Genomic DNA, 19,793 nt, shown 5'->3' on the forward strand with positions numbered 1-19,793 from the left:
GACTTATATACTGTTTCGGATGACATAATGTTTGACGGAATAGAGCCGTTATCGCCAATTGTTAGTGTACCTGAAGAGGAACGACTTTTAGACAAAGAATCTAGTCTATGTGTATCTTTTACCGAAAATACTTCAAAAGATCCAAGCTATGTACCTGAGTTGGCGAGCATGGATTCCACCGACATCCATGATACTGGATTAATTTTTCCAAAGCAACGGAAGATTCCAACAGTATCAGTTATTGAAGAAGATGAACATACTATTGTGAATGACCGGAAATTTCTTGTATTCGAATCTTGTTTGGACCAATTGGTGAAAAAAGTGAAGTGTCAGCAAGATGAAGACTGCAACTTCATGGTACATTCTTTCAAAAAAGTCACCGAAGGAACATATTGTAAAATTATCGGCCAGTGTTATCAAGGACACAGATTCACAATATTTGAAAGCCAACCCAAAGTTGGTCGTTACTGTGCCGGTAATCTCCTAACTGCAGCTGCAATTCTGTGTAGTGGACAAAATTTTATGAAAACTAAAGAATTTCTGAATCTACTTGGCATGGTGACTATTAGTGAAAAAAGTTACTATCGATATCAGTCACTTTTTCTTTTTCCGGCTGTTGACAATGCATGGAGTACAGAGAAAATAGCACTTGAATCTGCCTTCCAAGAAAAAGCAATTTGTGTAGCCGGAGATGGACAGTGCGATAGCCCTGGTCATAGTGCTAAGTACTGTGTCTACACTCTCATGAACACCGTTAGTAATAAAATATTTGATTTTGAGGTTGTTCAAAAAACACAGTGTACATCGTCAGTGGCCATGGAGAAATTTGGTTTTCAAACTGTAATGGACCGCGTTCTGGCCAATGGAGCCAACATCAAAATTTTTGCATCCGACAGACATGTCAGCATTAGGAAATTAATGCGTACCGACTATGCCAGGATTAAGCACCAATTCGATGTCTGGCACTACGCCAAATCAATTAAAAAAAAATTGCACAATGCAAGCAAAAATAAATTTTGCAAGGAAATCACACCCTGGGTAGACAAGATTAGCCTTCATCTTTGGTGGTGCATCAAGACCTGTGAAAACAATGAGGACTTATTGAAAGAAAAATGGTTTTCCTTGCTCAACCATATAGCTGATGAGCACAAGTGGCAAGGGAGGCTGTACACGCAATGCCAACACGGTCCACTTGAACAAAATGAGGATGACAAAATATTCTGGCTTTCCAAAGAAAATCCTGCCTTTAAAAACATTTCAAAAATTGTCACCAGTGAAGCCATACAGAAAGATCTTAAACATTTAGTTCACAATTGTCACACCGGACAATTAGAAAACTTTCACAGTTTAGCTCTCAAATTTCGCACAAAACGCATACATTTTGGCATTGATGCTATGGAGGCCAGAACCAAACTTGCTGCCCTTACACACAACCACAATGTGTCCAGACCCCAAGCAACTGTGAAAGTAGCTAGAAAAAATACAGAACCGAAGGGCTCAAAGCGAACCAAAATAATTTTTCCAAAAGGCAATACACGATGGATCATTCGTAATGTTTACGAAAAAATTTCAGTTGATTTTATGGAAGACATAATGGTCGATGTTCTTAAAATATACAAGGGAAAACAAAGCTCTAATTGGCAGTCTAGAGCTCCAACGCTCCCTCCAAATATTGCAAATGTCGAAAAACCTAGCAAAGAAGACATCAAAAACCAACAAATCAATAGATACAGAGCTTCAGCAATCCCTACAGTATAACCGAAAACAGCATCGATCCTGTGAGTAATATTTATTGTTTTTTTTAAAATAATGTATCTATAATAGTGTGAAAAAAATGTTTTAAATAAAATAATAATTTTTTTTTTTTTCAGCCATGAAAACTCAACTTGAAAATCATTATTTCTATTTAATTCAAACTTTTTAAAAAAAAAATTGTATTGTTATATTTATCTAGCTCAATATATCATAATTTAATATTTTTTTGTTTTGAATAAAATAAATTAGTCAACAATAACCAAATTTTTGAACAGTTAATATATTGTTATATAAGTCCTTCGTTCCTACATTTGTACATTTCTTTTTGTTTTTTAGTTGTTCAAATATGTATGTTATTGAATAAACATTTGATTATTATTAAACTGACAATCTTTATTGAAATTTGTGGTTGTGCATTCATATCATTTTGATACAGTACATTGTTAGTGAATAAAAAAAAAAAAATTTTTTAACATATTAATTGAGGGCCAATAGACGCACTTATGTTTTTTGTGTTTAAAAAAAAAATCTGTGATTTGGTTGTTTGGTTTTAAAGGAATCGGAGATCTGTGGATGATAGACTATTATAGTGAATCATTGTATGTCATCCACAGATTCCCATCCTTTTTAGGTAAGATACACATATAACATTGACATAGACAGACCCCCCCACCCATTCAAAGTGAACTCTACATATATCATCAATTAAACGGAAGCAGAGCTGGAAGCATCACAGAAGATTATAAGGCGGAGCTTGGACCTAGAGCATTACGTGAGGGCTGCACCTTGGAGCCATTCATCCAACCTATTTCACCATATTTTAATGGCTGACAAGTTGGTAATAGCCTATTGTTATCAAAATGAACATAGAGAATACATATTTAAAAACACATTAGGAACGGTTAAAGGTCCCTGAACATAACCTTCTTTTTAAATGGAGGGTGTGAAAACTGTGGACAGAATCCATTTAAATAATTTAACACGATACAAAGTTTAGTATTTATATTTTTATTAAATAATCTCATATAGAATTTTTTAAACATATATGCAATAACACTATATAAAACCAGATACAAAATAACTTTATAAAATCAGTAAAAAATATAAATAACAGTCAATATTTTTTTTTAGAATATAAATAACAAAATATTTTCCTTTTTTATAACAATAAATATTTTTACTTTTAAAAACTTTGAAAAATAAATATTATATATTTTTTTAAATATATTTAAAAATAGATAGATTTTAAAATAACTATTTTATGAATATGATTAAATTTTTTATTCAAACGCCATAAATTCAGCTGGGCTGTCACGATGTACTTTGAAACCCATATAGTCTTCATCAGGGTCAGGAAAGGATCGACGAACACTGTTCACGACACATGAAGGAATCGGTCGCCGGTTGCCCATGCCCAAATAACCATGTATCCAGGCGGTGAAAGAGCGATAAGCAGCCTTTCTTTTCAATCTATAAATAAATAAAATAGAATTAAATAATTAATTTATTTTCTATAAATTCAAATTAGTTTATTTCAAAAAAAATTAATTAACAAGATGAAAATCTATCATAGTACTATCATATTTTTTTATTTCAAACCAGAGTAACCTATTTGTTGTTCTATTATATAAAATTTGAATAATTGACACTTTGATAGTCATATATCTTGGTTCTATAATTATAATTTGGTTTATAAACTAAGAAAACCTTTCTAGAGTTGGTATCATTTCATTTTTATCAGGCATGCCTAATCTTCATCCATTAGATAAAACAAACACAATTCAATGTCTATGGATCTGTTGCCACTGGAAAATCTTTTGGTAAATTCATTATATAGTGTATAGATACACAATGAATTGTGGTGCTAATTTCACACTTGACCAAATTTGAAGTGTGCGTTTACATTTGACTAAGTCTATTTAGACGTGCGTTCATTGGATTATACATAATTAAAACAATTGCAGTCCGCACGACAATACACATAAAGGAACCACTTGTACTTATTTCTGTGTAGTGTGATCCACAGAGGTTATTTACTCAATTAAAAAAATTCCAGAATAGAAATCTGTTCATAGGCAAACAAGTCTGTTTGTATGTTAATTTTTTTTTATGCAAGTAGGAACGTGCTACTAAACACTCTTGTGTGTACCGAGCCTAATGCTACAATTATAATTGCGTTTGGTGCAATTGATTTATCTCTGACTTTCAGCTGCTTGTACACAGCTTTACACAGTTTTTCAATTTATTTTATTAGTAAAAATATTTATCCCTATAGCCTTCCATATTGTTCTGTGATGGATCAATTAGGCAGTTTTTTTACATATTGACTGAAAGTCAATTACAGAAACATGTATCTGTCCGTCTGTAAAACTAAAGGTTGAATGAATTATTGAAAAAATAAATACCAAAACATTTTTTTGATGTAAATTCATACAAACTATGACAACAAGCCCTGATCCACAAAAAATAACAAACTATTATCACCTGTTGAGATGTTTTTCATGAGGTGTATTTTGAATTTGTCCAATTGTTCGTAGAATAATATCAACAGTCTCTTCGCGCTCACAGAAAATGTTGAAGAACTCATGTTCAATTATACAAGAAAAATCCCTGATGTAGTTTTCTACATTGGCTATTTCTTTGCAGCAAATGGACTCTAAGGTTGTTGGCATCAATATACAATTAGTGCAGGTGCACCAATTAAATAGTTGTGTTCTGTCCTCAGTATGCTCTGTCAAGAAAACTCTGTATTGAGAATTATTGCTCAATAATGGATTTGATTGAAAACATCCTATATCTGAAGCATCCGATGCATATTTCAGCCTCAGCTCTTCTAATAATATTGCCAACTGAAAGTAAAAAAGAAAATAAATTTAGGAAAATAAGTAGACATATTTTAAGTTGGCAAATATTCTAAAATTTTGTTTATTCATAAATACCTCATTATCAGATTCAGCTGAGTTCTCAGCATAAATTAAATTTTCTTCATGTTGAACATTCAATGGTAAATCAATCCCACTATATTCAGTATTTTCCGTATTTCGAAAAAACTCCTATGAAATTAATAATTTTGTAAACGTTAGAATTAATTTTACACAATACAAAGAATAATAAAGATCCATATAGCAACGCACAATTTCAAAAAATATCATAAAATAATCTAAAAAATTAAAATAAATAAACCATTAGTTGGTGATTCAAATGCTGACATAATGTTATAAATTAGCTTACCTCTAAATCTAGACTGTCATCGTGGACATAGCACGCCAAAATTTCATAATTACTTTCAAATTGAATTGAAGAATTGTCAGTGCTAATAATTATTTCTAAATCTCCATCCGATAAAGTTATGTTCGAAGCAAACTGTAATAAAAAAAAAATGATTAACAGTTTACATTTTTTTTTTTCAAGAGTATAATTTTTTTTTTTTTTTTTTTTTTTTTTAGTTGAACAAATTCTAAACACACCCATAAAGTAAAGTGGACCTTTCCAGCAATAAAAACTATCAAAACTGACCATACAGAAGTTTTGAGGGGCGCACAGGGATCCCCCTGCATTAACTGTTACCTCTGGGAGCCTTTCTTGATTTACTATAACCTAGGCGCTGCTGTGAAGGAGAAGTGGGACTAGAATTGGCAATGGGACCCTGGAGTATGCCTTGACTAGTTGATGTTATAGATTTTGAATTTAGTAATATGCTTTGTTGAACTAAATATTTTTGAATGGAGTAAATGAATGGAGGCAATCTAAAATGGAAATTCTAATTTACAGATGAAACAAGAAACATAAAGCATGAATTATTAAACAGATTAGAAGGACTTACAGAATCAGTATCGGCTGCGTTGCCTGCTTCCATTCCTTCAAAGTCTGACATGATTGATATTTCAATCTCAGATAAAGTTTATTTTTTCTATTTCGTAAAACCAAAAAAGAAAAAAATATTAGATAAGATATTATATTAAAAACTAGAATAAAAATGAATATTTTGATATATTCGTAGAGTAGCAATAGTATTGAAAAAGTATTAATGTATGCTATATGTTAGTATGTCTACTGCGTTTGAGACAGAGGCATGTCCACATGAACCAAGAGTGCATGTGACTTGTGACACTAGCCGGGGATGCATGTGCGGGTGAACCGAGAGTGCATGTGACTTGTGACACTATCCGGGGATGCATGTGCGGGTGAACCGAGAGTGCATGAGACTTGTGACACTATCCGGGGATGCATGTGCGGGTGAACCGAGAGTGCATGCGACTTGTGACACTAGCCGGGGATGCATGTGCGGGTGAACCGAGAGTGCATGCGACTTGTGACACTAGCCGGGGATGCATGTGCGGGTGAACCGAGAGTGAATGCGACTTGTGACACTAGCCGGGGATGCATGTGCGGGTGAACCGAGAGTGCATGTGACTTGATAGTGCCGTCAAGTTGGTGTGTGTGTGTATATATATATATATCAAGGAAAAATGGCGGCACTGGTACGCAATCCAATGAAGGTAGGGTGCACGTCTCCAGGGGAATAGGCTTCTTTCCACAATGTATAGTCCAGAAAAATGGGCGGCGGCACTCCAAGGAAAAGGACAAGTGAACTTTATTCACCCAGGTGGTGCAACGTTTCGGTTCTGCAATAGAACCTTTTTCAAGCAAAAGCAAAACTTTTGCTTGAAAAATGTTCTAGTTCAGAACCAAAACGTGGCACCGCCTGGGTGAATAAAGTTCACTTGTCCTTTTCCTTGGAGTGCCGCCCATTTTTCTGGACTATATATATATATATATATATATATATATATATATATATACACATAGATACAGAAATAATATATATATATATATATATATATATCTCTTTATATATACACACACACACTACACAACCAATTATGTATATTGCACCCCTGGGTGGTATGTATATGTATATATACAGAGACCACGCCCATGATGCTAAGTTATATATATATATATATATATATATACACACATACACACCCACTTATGTATCTTGCCCCCTGGGTGGTATATATATATATATATATATATATATATATGTATTTATAGAGAAATTGTGGCCAAGAAGGAGATTTACAATGATATATATATTTTTATATATATATATATATATATATATACACACACATACACACACACTACACACCCAGTTATGTATTTTGCCCCCTGAGAGGTGAGTGTATATATATATATATATATATCCATCTATATATATCCATCTATATATGTTTCATTTTACTAGAATATCACTGGTATTGATATTTTTATCAATATTGTTATTACCTGTAGAAGATGGAGTTGAGGAAAGGGCGATATAATATAGTCCTCTGTGGGTCTTTGAAATCAGCTGTGATCAGACGTGCGGCTCCTTACAGCGCTTGCCAGGCTCTGAGTGGCTGGCGGCAGTGCTCGTCTTATGAGGAGGCTGAACTAAGCGAGCGCACATTCGCGCGCGTTCGCGCGCGATCGCACTTCGCTCCACGAGGCAGAATCTAAACGTCCGCACGGGCGCATCAGGCACAGGCCTGTGCGCACGCGCGAGATCTTTGCAAAGGAGGAGGGGGCACTGAGGAGAGCCGGAGGCGGATTGCATTACATCGAGGTGGCGCTGAAAGGATCATGGGAGGAGCTGGGCACCAACGGCGGCGGCGAAGAGCGGCAGATTCAGACCATCAGAAACGCCCTGGGCACCTTATACTGAAGATTGACAGGTTAGATAAAAGCGATTTTTATGAAAACTACACGGCGGATTTAACTTCTAACAACAGCTTTGTAATGAGAAGGGGACCATGGAGAGAACCATAGTTATAAAAGGGGGGGTTAGAAACTGGTGACAGAGTCCCTTTAAGGAGGCGGTGGATGTGGCTGTTTAGGTGGAAGCGGCAGTGGAGGAGGAGGTAGCCTACACTGCTTTTAAATTATTTTAATTTTTTTTTAATTAGGGTACACCCCAAAACATTGGGAAATATAACCTGTGATAACCCCCTCCAGTAGTGATAAACACACGTTCAGACAATACACTGGCTGCAGGGCAGCCCAGCACCTCCAAGGCGTAAAGGGCAAGCTCAGGCCATGTGCCCAATTTGGAGACCCAGAAGTTGCAGGGGCTGACCCCTGTCAGTCTGTTCATGTAGGTGTGTGCTCACATACTGTCCCACCATGTCGCAAGTCCCCGTGATGTTTACGATCCAATTGGATATCTGCTCTATCAACTTTCGATGTTCTTTTCTGCGCCTACCATGGTGAACACGGTTATCGGCGAATCAGGGTTCCACCCCGGAGAGGGAGCGTGAGAAAGGGAGACCTCATCCAAGAGAGGTCAATGGCTGCAATGGGATGAAGCGGAAATGTGGGTAAAGCTATTAAAACGGAAGAATTTTGATGAAATTAGGGGGCGCGCAGCAATAACCCACTCCTGACCCGTGGAGGTAGTGACGATAAGTAACAATACAGGACTCTTAAGATGCCCTGTTATTGGAATGATTAATAAAAATTAAAGGCAATGTCACAGTGGTATTTTGGATTTGGAAACGTTAGCGAGGAATGGCCCTGCTGCCGCTTTGTTGACTCTAGATAACTAATGCCTGATCGCATGTCCCTGTGACGTCCACCATTCCATTTGGATATCTTCTCTATCAACTTTCGATGTTCTTTTCTGAGCCTACCATGTTCATCACGGTTATTGGCGAATCAGGGTTCCACGCCGGAGAGGGAGCGTGAGAAAGAGAGACCACATCCAAGGGAGATAACTTGCTAAATTTTAAGTATTGAATGAAAGGAGGTGGCGCACATAAATTAAAGAATTTCTGAAATTTTATTCCCTGTCACCTATGCAGAGCAGGGGTTTATTCACGTCCAAAATAGTAAAATGTCAACCCAAGAATGTAACAGAAAAATTACAGTAATTTATTAACCTGTCTACTTGGTAGAGAAGGTGTCACGGCTGAGGATGGGGGAAACCCTCAGCCGTGCGATGATGGAAGATGGTCGCTGCTTGACCAGGACCACAGGATTAGGGAGCAGGTCACCTCCTATCGCGTCCCTAACCTGACCCTAACTCCTAGCTGCATGGGCCGACCTTTAAGGTAGGAGGACCCATGCTCAGGAACCTCGGAGCCCTAACTCACCCTCCGACCGGTCCCTGGACTAGGAGTCCGAGTAAGACACCCTGTTCCTTCTGGATATGGAGGAACAGGAGTATCACTGGCCAAGCTGCAAGGAAGGGAGAACAAATACAACCTATGGCAATGGCAGGTACTTGCCACAAGCATAACACTCACCTGCCACAGACACAAAGCCTGGAACCCATGTGGAAGTACTGACCACAGACAACAGGACTCAGCACACAACACACGGGAACCCAGGACCATAGGTGCAATAAACAAGCATAAAACCAAACACATCTTCTAGACACCAAACGACATTATATTTGCTATGACCAGAAGGATGGCCCCCACTGGCAGTTGGTAAGTAACCAGGAGGATGTCTCCAGCCAGCATGGCTGAAGCACCCTCTCTGGCTACTGACTACAACTGAGGCTATATAGGGCCAAGAGGCCACACCCAACAATCAGACACACCCCGTGACACACACACACAGAACCAAAACCACAGAAGGGAAAACACAACTTAAAGGGGAAGTGTCCAAACAACAAACACACTGTGGCTGTTGCCGCAGGCAACGACATGGGTGGCAACCGTGTCCTGGGAGTCAGCCCGAAGGCCGGGACACTGCCACCACATGTACACACAACCAAACGTTGCCACGGGCAACCACAGTGCAGGAAAGATGTCAGTGCACACCACACATAACACAGAGTGCACACAGACATACCAAAGTGCATACAAACGCGCACACAACTCCAAGGGAACCGCACACATAGCTGTTGTCCGCGGCAACCGCACTTGAGGCTAACAACCTTATGCCTCCAGCTGCGGTTGACACTACAACCCAAACCGCGGGCAACTGTATGCGGCTCCCAAGGAGTCACGGCCATAAACATGGTCGTGACAGAAGGGGTCTATAAACAGAAAAAAAAATGTTTATTGTCACCCAAAAAAGGCAAAAGAAAAATTATTGAAATTTATTAAGCTGTCAACTAGGTAGAGAAGGGATATATTACACCCAAAAATTGGTGAATTTCACCCAAAAATTTAACTGACAATTTTTATATTTTTTTACCTGTCTACTAATTATAGCAGTGGTACACCAAAACTAAAAATTGGTGAATTTCACCCGAAAATTCAAAATGACAATTGTTTTATATTTTTACCTGTCTACTAGGTATAGCACTGGTGTATTTCACCCGAAAATTTAATTGACAAATTTTTATATTTTTTGCCTCTCTACTAGGTATAACAGTGCTACATCACACCCAAAAATTGGTGAATTTCACCTGAAAATTAAACAAACAATTTTTTTTTTACCTGTGTACTAGGTATAGCACTAGTATATAACACCCAAAATTGGTGAATATCACCCGAAAATTTAACTGCCAATTTTTTTTTTTTTTACCTGTCTACTAGGTATAGCAGTGGTACATCACACTCAAAAATTGGTGAATTTCACCGTAAAATTTAACTGACAAATATTTTTTTTTACCTATCTACTAAGTAAAACAAAAAATTGGTGAATTGCTGCCGGAATTTTAACTAACAAATGTTTTATATTTTTTACCTGTCTATTAGGTATAGCATTGGTACATCACACCCAAAATTGGTGAATTTCACCCCACAATTTAACTGATTTTTTTTATATTTTTACCTGTCTACTGGGTATAGCACTGGTATATCACACCCAAAATTGGAGACTTTAACCTGAAAATTTAACTGACAAATTTTTTATTTTTTTTCTGTCTATCAGGTATATACATCACACCCAAAATTGGTGATTTTCACCCAAAAATTTAACTGAAAATTTTTATATTTTTTTACCTGTCTACTAATTATAGCAGTGGTACACCAAAACTAAAAATTGGTGAATTTCACCCGAAAATTCAAAATGACAATTTTTTTTTTTACCTGTCTACTAGGTATAGCAGTGGTACATCACACACAAAAATTGGTGAATTTCACCCGAGAATTTAACTGACACTTTTCTTTTTTACCTATCTACTAGGTATAGCAGTGGTACTCCACATCCAAAAAAATTGTGAATTTCACCGTTTTATTTTTTACGTGTCTACTAGGTATAGCAGTGGTACATCACACCCAAAAATTTGTAAATTTTACCCAAAAATTTAACTGACAATTTTTTTTTTACCTGTCTACTAGGTATAGCAGTGGTACATCACACCCAAAAATTGGTGAATTTCACATTAAAATGTAACTGATTTTTTATTTTATTTTTTTACCTGTCTACTAGGTATAGCAGTGTACCACTGCTATACCTAGTAGACAGGTAAAAAAATAAAATCACACCCACAAATTGGTGAATTTCACCCAAAAATGAAATTGACAAATTTTTATATTTTTTTACCTATCTACTAGGTATAACAATAGTATATCACACGCAAAAATAGGTGAATTTCACCAGAAAATTTAACTGAAATTTTTTTTTTTAACCTGTCTACTAGGTATAGCACTGGTACATCACACCCAAAATTGGTGAATTTCACCACGAAAATTTAAATGATAATTATTTTTTTTTAACTGTCTACTAGGTATAGCAGTGGTATATCATAACCAAAAAATAGTGAATTTTACCCGAAAATTTAACTGACAAATTTTTATTTTATTTTATTACCCGTCTACTAGGTATAGCACTGGTATATCACACCCAAAAACTGGTGAATTTCACCTAGAAATGTTACTGATTTTTGTTATATTTTTTTAGCTGTCTACTAAGTATAGCAGTGGTATATAACACCCAAAAATTGGTGAATTTCACCCGAAAATTTAACTGACAATTTTATTTTTTGAACTTGTCTACTAGCTATAGCAGTGGTACATCACACCCAAAAATTTGTGAATTTCTCTTGAAAATTTAACTGAAAATTTTTAGATTTTTTTACCGATCTACTAGTTATAGCAGTGGTACATCACACCTAAAAATTTGTGAATTTCACCTAAAAATTTAACTGACAATTTTTTATTATTTTTTTACTTGTCTACTAGGTATAGCTATGGTATATCACACCCAAAAATTGGTGAATTTTACCTAGAAATTTAACAGATTTTTTTTATATTTTTGTTACCTGTCTACTAGGTATAGCAGTGGTATATAACACCCAAAAATTGGTGAATTTCACCTGAAAATTTAAATGACAATTCTTTTTTTTTACCTGTCTACTAGGTATAGCAGTGGTACATCACACCCAAAAATTGGTGAATTTCACTTGAAAGTTTAACAGACAATATGTCTAGTAGGTATAGCAGTGGCACATCACACCCAAAAATTGGTGAATTTCACCCGAAAATTTAAATGACAATTATTTTTTTAACCTGTCTACTAGGTATAGCAGTGGTATATCATACCCAAAAATTGGTGAATTTCACCCGAAAATTTAACTGACAAATGTTTTTTTTTTACCTATCTACTAGGTATAGCAGTGGTACATCACACCCAAAAACTGGTGAATTTCACCCGAAAATTTAACTGACAATTCTTTTTTTTACCTGTCTACTAGGTATTGCAGTGGTACATCACACCCAAAAAATTGTGAATTTCACCCGAAAATTTCACTGACAAATTTTTTATATCTTTTTTCCTGTCTACCAGGTATAGCAGTGGTACATCACACCCAAAAATTGGTGAATTTCACCTGAAAATGTAGGGGGATCTGTGGATGGCGCTGTTATGGGGGATCTGTGGATGGCACTTTTATGGGGATCTGTGGATGGCACTGTTATGGGGGATCTGTGAATGGTACTGCTATGGGGTGGGAGATCTGTGGATGGCATTGTTATGGAGGGGGATCTGTGGATGGCATTGTTATGGGGTGGGGGATCTGTGGATGGAACTGTTATGGGGGGATCTGTGGATGACACTGCTATATGTCATCCACAGATCCCCCTCATAACAATGTCCCCCAATACACCGGCCCTCTGCTCACCAAAGTATTTAGGCCTCATGCACACGACCGATGTGTGCATCCATGTCCGTTGTTCCGTTTTCCGTGATTTTCTGCGGACCCATTGACTTTCAATAGGTCCGTTGAAAACTCGGAAAATGCACCGTTGTTCATCCGCGTCCGTGATCCGTCAAAAAAATATGACCTGTCCTATTTTTTTGACGGACAACGGTTCACGGGCCCATTCAAGTCAATGGGTCCATGAAAAAACACGGATGCACACAAGATTGTCATCCGTGTCCGTGATCCGTGTCCGTAGGCTACTTTCATACAGACGGATCCGAAGATCCGTCTGCATAAAAGATTTTTCAGAGCTGAGTTTTCACTTCGTGAAAACTCAGATCCGACAGTATATTCTAACACAGAGGCGTTCCCATAGTGATGGGGACGCTTCAAGTTAAAATATACTATGAACTGTGTACATGACTGCCCCCTGCTGCCTGGCAGCACCCATCTCTTACAGGGGGCTGTGATCTGCACAAATAACCCCTCAGGTGCCGCTCCTGAGGGGTTAATTGTGCGTATCATAGCCCCCTGTAAGAGATCAAGGGCTGCCAGGCAGCAGGGGGCAGACCCCCCTCCCTCCCCAGTTTTAATTTCATTGGTGGCCAGTGCGGGCCCCCCCCCCCTCTATTGTATTAATTTTATTGGTGGCCAGTGTGCGGCACCCCCCTCCCTCCCTCTATTGTATTAATTTCATTGGTGGCCAGTGTGCGGCCCCCCTCCCTCCTTCTATTGTATTAATTTCATTGGTGGCCAGTGTGCAGCCCCCCCTCTATTGTATTAATTTCATTGGTGGCTAGTGTGCGGCCCCCCGGCCCCCCTCCCTCCCTCTATTGTATTAATTTCATTGGTGGCTAGTGTGCGGCCCCCCCCCCCTCTCTCTATTGTATTAATTTTATTGGTGGCCAGTGTGCGGCCTCCCTCTATTGTATTAATTTCATTGGTGGCCAGTGTGCGGCCCCCCCCGGCCCCCCTCCCTCCCTCTATTGTATTAATTTTATTGGTGGCCAGTGTGCGGCCCCCCCCTCCCTCCCTCTATTTTATTAATTTCATTGGTGGCCAGTGTGCGGCCTCCCCTCCCCCCCCCCGATCATTGGTGGCAGCGGAGAGTTCCGATCGGAGTCCCAGTTTTATCGCTGGGGCTCCGATCGGTAACCATGGCAACCAGGATGCTACTGCAGTCTTGGTTGCCATGGTTACTTAGCAATATTAGAAGCATCATACTTATCTGCTGCGCTGTCTGTGACTGGCCGGGCGCTCCTTCTACTGGTAAGTGACAGATCATTAAGCAATGCGCCGCACAGACCTGTCACTTACCAGTAGGAGGAGCTCCCGGCCGGTCACAGACAGCGCAGCAGGTAAGTATGATGCTTCTAATATTGCTAAGTAACCATGGCAACCAGGACTGCAGTAGCGTCCTGGTTGCCATGGTTACTGATCGGAGCCCCAGCGATTAAACTGGGAATCCGATCGGAACTCTCCGCTGCCACCAATGATCGGGGGGGAGAGGGGAGGCCGCACACTGGCCACCAATGAAATTAATACAAGGGAGGGAGGGGGGGCCGCACTGGCCACCAATCAAATTAATACAATAGAGGGATGGAGGGGGTCGGGGGGGGGTCTGCACTGGCCACCAATGAAATTTAAACTGAGGAGGGAGGGGGGTCTGTCCCCTGCTGCCTGGCAGCCCTTGATCTCTTACAGGGGGCTATGATACGCACAATTAACCCCTCAGGAGCGGCACCTGAGGGGTTATTTGTGCAGATCACAGCCCCCTGTAAGAGATGGGTGCTGCCAGGCAGCAGGGGGCAGTCATGTACACAGTTCGTAGTATATTCTAACTTGAAGCGTCCCCATCACTATGGGAACGCCTCTGTGTTAGAATATACTGTCGGATCTGAGTTTTCACGATCTAACTCAAATCCGATGGTATATTCTAACATATAGGCGTTCCCATGGTGATGGGGACGCTTCAAGTTAAAATATACCATCGGATTGGAGAAAACTCCGATCCGATGGTATAATAGGGACTCCTGACTTTACATTGAAAGTCAATGGGGGACGGACCCGTTTGCAATTGCACCATATTGTGTCAATGTCAAACGGATCCGTCCCCATTGACTTGCATTGTAAGTCAGGACGGATCCGTCTGGCTCCGCATGGCCAGGCGGACACCAAAACGACTTTTTCCTTCATGTCCGTGGATCCTCCAAAAAAATCAAGAAAGACCCACGGAAGAAAAAACGGACACAGATCACGGAACTACGGAACCCGTTTTTGCGGACCGCAAAAAAAACGGTCGTGTTCATGAGGCCTTATAAACATGAATCCTTATCCTGTTATTAAGTTTAACTAACACTGCACTCTCCCATGTTCTCATGTTCCTCTGTATCCCCACAGCACTTACCAACAAGCTTCAATAGCAGGCAGAGCGGACGCAGCAGTAACGTCACTCACTGACATTGCGCGCCTGCTCCGCCTGCTTCATTCATAAAGTGGGCGGAGCAGGCGCTCAACGTCAGTCAGTGACGTTACTGCTGCCGCTCTGCATGCTATTGAAGCTTGTTCGTAAGTGCTGTAGGGATACATGGGAACATGGGCGAGCGCAGCATTAGTTAAACTTAATAACAGGACAAGGATTCATGTTTATAAGAACTTAGGTGAGCGGCGGGGCCCAGGTGTAAGAGTACAGTGACTGCACTGGGCCCCGTCCCTAGTTCCGGAAACATTCGCCCCATAAGACGCAGGGGCATTTTCCCCCCACTTTTGGGGGGAGAAAAAATGCATCTTATGGGGCGAAAAATACGGTAACTGACACATTTTTTTGTTTTACCTGTCTACTAGGTATTAGGGATCGACCGATATTGATTTTTTAGGGCCGATACCGATAATTTGTGAGCTTTCAGGCCGATAGCCGATAATTTATACCGATATTCTGGGAATTTTCATTTTTGAAAAAAAATAAAAATTCCCACAAATCTGCTGAAAATTTATGTTTATTGTTAATGTGTATTTTTTTTTTGTAAATCTTTCTTTTTCATTTATATTTAATATTTTGGTGTTTTTATTTTTGTAACTTTTTTTTTTTTAACTAACTTTTAGCCCCCTTAGGGACTAGAACCCTTGTCCTATTCACCCTGATAGAGATCTATCAGGGTGAATAGGAGCTCACGCTGTCCCTGCTGCTGTGTGCTTTGTGCACACAGCAGCATGGAGCTTACCATGGCAGCCAGGGCTTCAATAGCGTCCTGGCTGCCATGGTAACCGATCGGAGCCCCAGCATTACACTGCTGGGGCTCCGATCGGAGGAGCAGGGGAGGAGGGGATCCTGTGGGGGGGCGCACTGCAACTGGGGTGGGGGGGCGCACTGCAACTGGGGTGGGGGGCCCTATGCGCCACCACTGCTTAATACTGGGGGGCTTGGGGGGGCGCACTGCGCCACCAATGAAGCTTAATCTCTAATTTATTCATATACAGGAGGCGGGAGCTGCAGGATCACATAGCCGGCTCCCGACCTCTATGACAAGTAGCTGCGATCCGCGGCACCTGAGGAGTTAACTACCGCAGATCGCAGCTACAGCTCATAGAGGCCGGGAGCCGGCTATGTGATCCTGCGCAGCCAGCTCCCGCCTCCTGTATATGAATAAATGAGAGTTTAAGCTTCATTGGTGGCGCAGTGGCCATAGCTCCTCCCCTCCTCTTGTCCCCTGTCCTCTCATTGGCGGCAGCAGCACAGGGGGAGGAGACACTGCTCCTTCGCCCCTGTGCTGCTGCTGCTGAGGGAACACGGAGAGCGCTGACAGCAGCGCGATCTGTGTTCCCCATACGCTATCGGAATATCGGCAAAACAAATGCCGATACCGATAGCGTTCAAAATCCTGAATATCGGCCGATAATATTGGTAAATCCGATAATCGGTCGATCCCTACTAGGTATAGCAGTGGTACATGAAACCCAAAAATTGGTGAATTTCACCAATTTTTTATTTTTTACCTGTCTACTAGGTATAGCAGTGGTACATCACACCCAAAAATTGGTGAATTTCACCCGAATATTTAACTGACAAATTTTTTATTATTTTTTACCTGTCTACTAGGTATAGCAGTAGTACATCACACCCGAAAATTTAGGCTACTTTCACATTAGCGTTTTTCTTTTCCGGCATAGAGTTCCGTCACAGGGGCTCTATACCGGAAAAGAACTGATCAGGCATATCCCCATGCATTCTGAATGGAGAGCAATCCGTTCAGGATGCATCAGGATGTCTTCAGTTCAGTCATTTTGACTGATCAGGCAAAAGAGAAAACCGTAACATGCTACGGTTTTATCTCCGGCGAAAAAAACTGAAGACTTGCCTGAATGCCGGATCCGGCATTTTTTTCCATAGGAATGTATTAGTGCCGGATCCGGCATTCAAAATACCGGATTGCCGGATCCGTCCTTCCGGTCTGCGCATGCGCAGACCTTTAAAAATGAGGAAAAAAAAAAACGGATCGGTTTTGCCTGATGACACCGGAAAAACGGATCCGGTATTGCAATGCATTGCAATGCATTTTTATGACTGATCAGGCATTTTTCAGACTGATCAGGATCCTGATCAGTCTGAAAAATGCCTGATCAGTCAGAAAAAATGACATCCGTTTGCATACAGTTTGCCTGATCAGGCAGTCAGTTCAGGCAACGGAACTGCCTGCCGGAATCAAACAACGCAAGTGTGAAAGTACCCTAAACTGACAAATTAGTGAAATCTCATAAAATACCTACAAAAAAAAAAAAAAAAAAGGATTTATGATGTGGAGTTCAATATGGAGTAGGAGTTTGAGGAGGAGGTGGACGTAGCGGTGTAGATGGAAGCGGCGGTGGATGTAGCGTTGTAGATGGAAGCGGCGGTGTAGGAGGACGAGGTAGCCAACACTGGTTTTTGGTTTTAATGTATTTTTTTTATTTTTTATTAGGGTACACTCCAAAAGAATGTGAAATATCCAGAATACAAGAATGAGCAATTGCGCTGCAGTATAACTATGGCTGGTTTAGGCCGGTGTATACATGTCTATTCTGCACAAGGTACGGACAAGTTCTGTGGGATCCATGCCTAGTTTATTTTAATGAATGTGAGCTTGTCCACATTGGCTGTGGACAGGCGGCTGCGCTTGTCTGTGATGACGCCCCCTGCCGTGCTAAACACACGTTCAGATAATACACTGGCTGCAGGGCAGGCCAGCACCTCCAAGGCTTAAAGGGCAAGCTCAGGCCATGTGCCCAATTTGGAGACCCAGAAGTTGAAGGGTGCAGACCCGTCATTCAGTAAGTGTAGGCGTATGCACACATACTGCTCCAACATGTTGGTGAAATGCTGCCTCCTGCTAAGACGTTCCATATCAGCTGGTGGTGCTGAATGTTGTGGCGTGCTGACAAAGCTTTTCCACATTTCGGCCATACTAACCCTGCCTTCTGAGGTGCTGGCGGTGCCCCAGCTGCGTTGGCGACCTTTTCCTCTTTCTCTGTCTTCGCCTTGTGCTTCCACTGTGCCCCCGCTGTCAGGTGGGAATGCCACCAGCAGCGCATCTACCAGCGTGCGCTTGTATTCGCGCATCTTACGATCACGCTCCGATGATTGAATTATGGACGGTACATTGTTCTTGTAACGGGGATCCAGTAGCGTAGGCCACCCAGTAATCAGCACAAGTTAGAATGTGGGCAACTCGGTGTTCGTTGCGGAGACACTGCAGCATGTAATCGCTCATGTGTGCCAGACTGCCCAGAGGCAATGAAAAGCTGTCCTCTGTGGGAAGTGTATCGTCTGTGTCCTCTGTATCCCCCCAGCCACGCACCAGTTATGGCCATGAGCTGGTCTGGGTTCCACCCTGCTGTGAACATGGTTCCTCCTCCATCTCCTCCTCATCATCCACCTGGTCATCCTCCAGAACTGTGCCCTGGCTGGACAATTGTGTACCTGGCGTTTGTGGGTGCAGGAATCCACCCTCGGAGCCACTTGTAAATGACTGGTCGGAAACCCTACAAAATGATCCCTCCACCTCCTCCTGTGCCACATCCTCTTCCATCATCGCCAGCAGCGTTTTTCAATGAGGCATAGAAGTGTGATAGTTATGCTGAGAACGGCGTTATCGGCACTGGCCATGTTTGTGGAGTACTTGAAACAGCGCAACAAGGAACATAGGTCTCGCATGGAGGCCCAGTCATTGGACGTGAAGTGGTGCTGTTCCGCAGAGCGACTCACCCGTGCGTGCTGCAGCTGAAATTCCACTATCGCCTGCTGCTGCTCGCACAGTCTGGCCAGCATGTGCAAGGTGGAGTTCCACCTTGTGGGAATGTCGCATATGAGGCGGTGAGCGGGAAGGCCGAAGTTACGCTGCAGCGCTGACAGGCGAGCAGCAGCAGGGTGAGAATGCCGAAAGCGCGCACAGCTGGCCCACACTTTATGCAGCAGCTCTGACATATCGGGGTAATTTTTAAGGAATCTCTGCACCACCGGATTCAGCACATGCGCCAGGCAAGAGATGTGCGTCAAACTGGCTAGTCCCAAAGCTGCTACGAGATTTCGCCCATTATCGCACACCACCAGGTGGGCTTGAGGCTCATTGGCACCAACCACTCATCGGTCTGTTGTTCAAGGCCTGTCCACAGCTCATGCGCGGTGTGGGGTTTGTTCCCCATACAGATACGTTTGAAAACTGCCTACTGTCGTTTACCCCTGGCTGTGCTTAAGTTGGTGGTGAAGGTGTTACGCTTTCCGGATGAGGAGCCAGTGGAGGATGAGGAAGCGAAGTAGGAGGAGGAAGCAACAGGAGGCAAACTGAAGCTCCCTGCAATCCTCGGTTGTGGAAGGACATGCGCCAAACTGCTATCCGCATCAGGCCCAGCCGCCACTGCATTTACCCAATGTGCTGTTATGGAGATATAACGTCCCTGACCATGCTTACTGGTCCACGTATCC

This window comes from Bufo gargarizans, chromosome 4 (assembly GCF_014858855.1).
Source record: "Bufo gargarizans isolate SCDJY-AF-19 chromosome 4, ASM1485885v1, whole genome shotgun sequence".
Classification (NCBI taxonomy): Eukaryota; Metazoa; Chordata; class Amphibia; order Anura; family Bufonidae; genus Bufo; species Bufo gargarizans.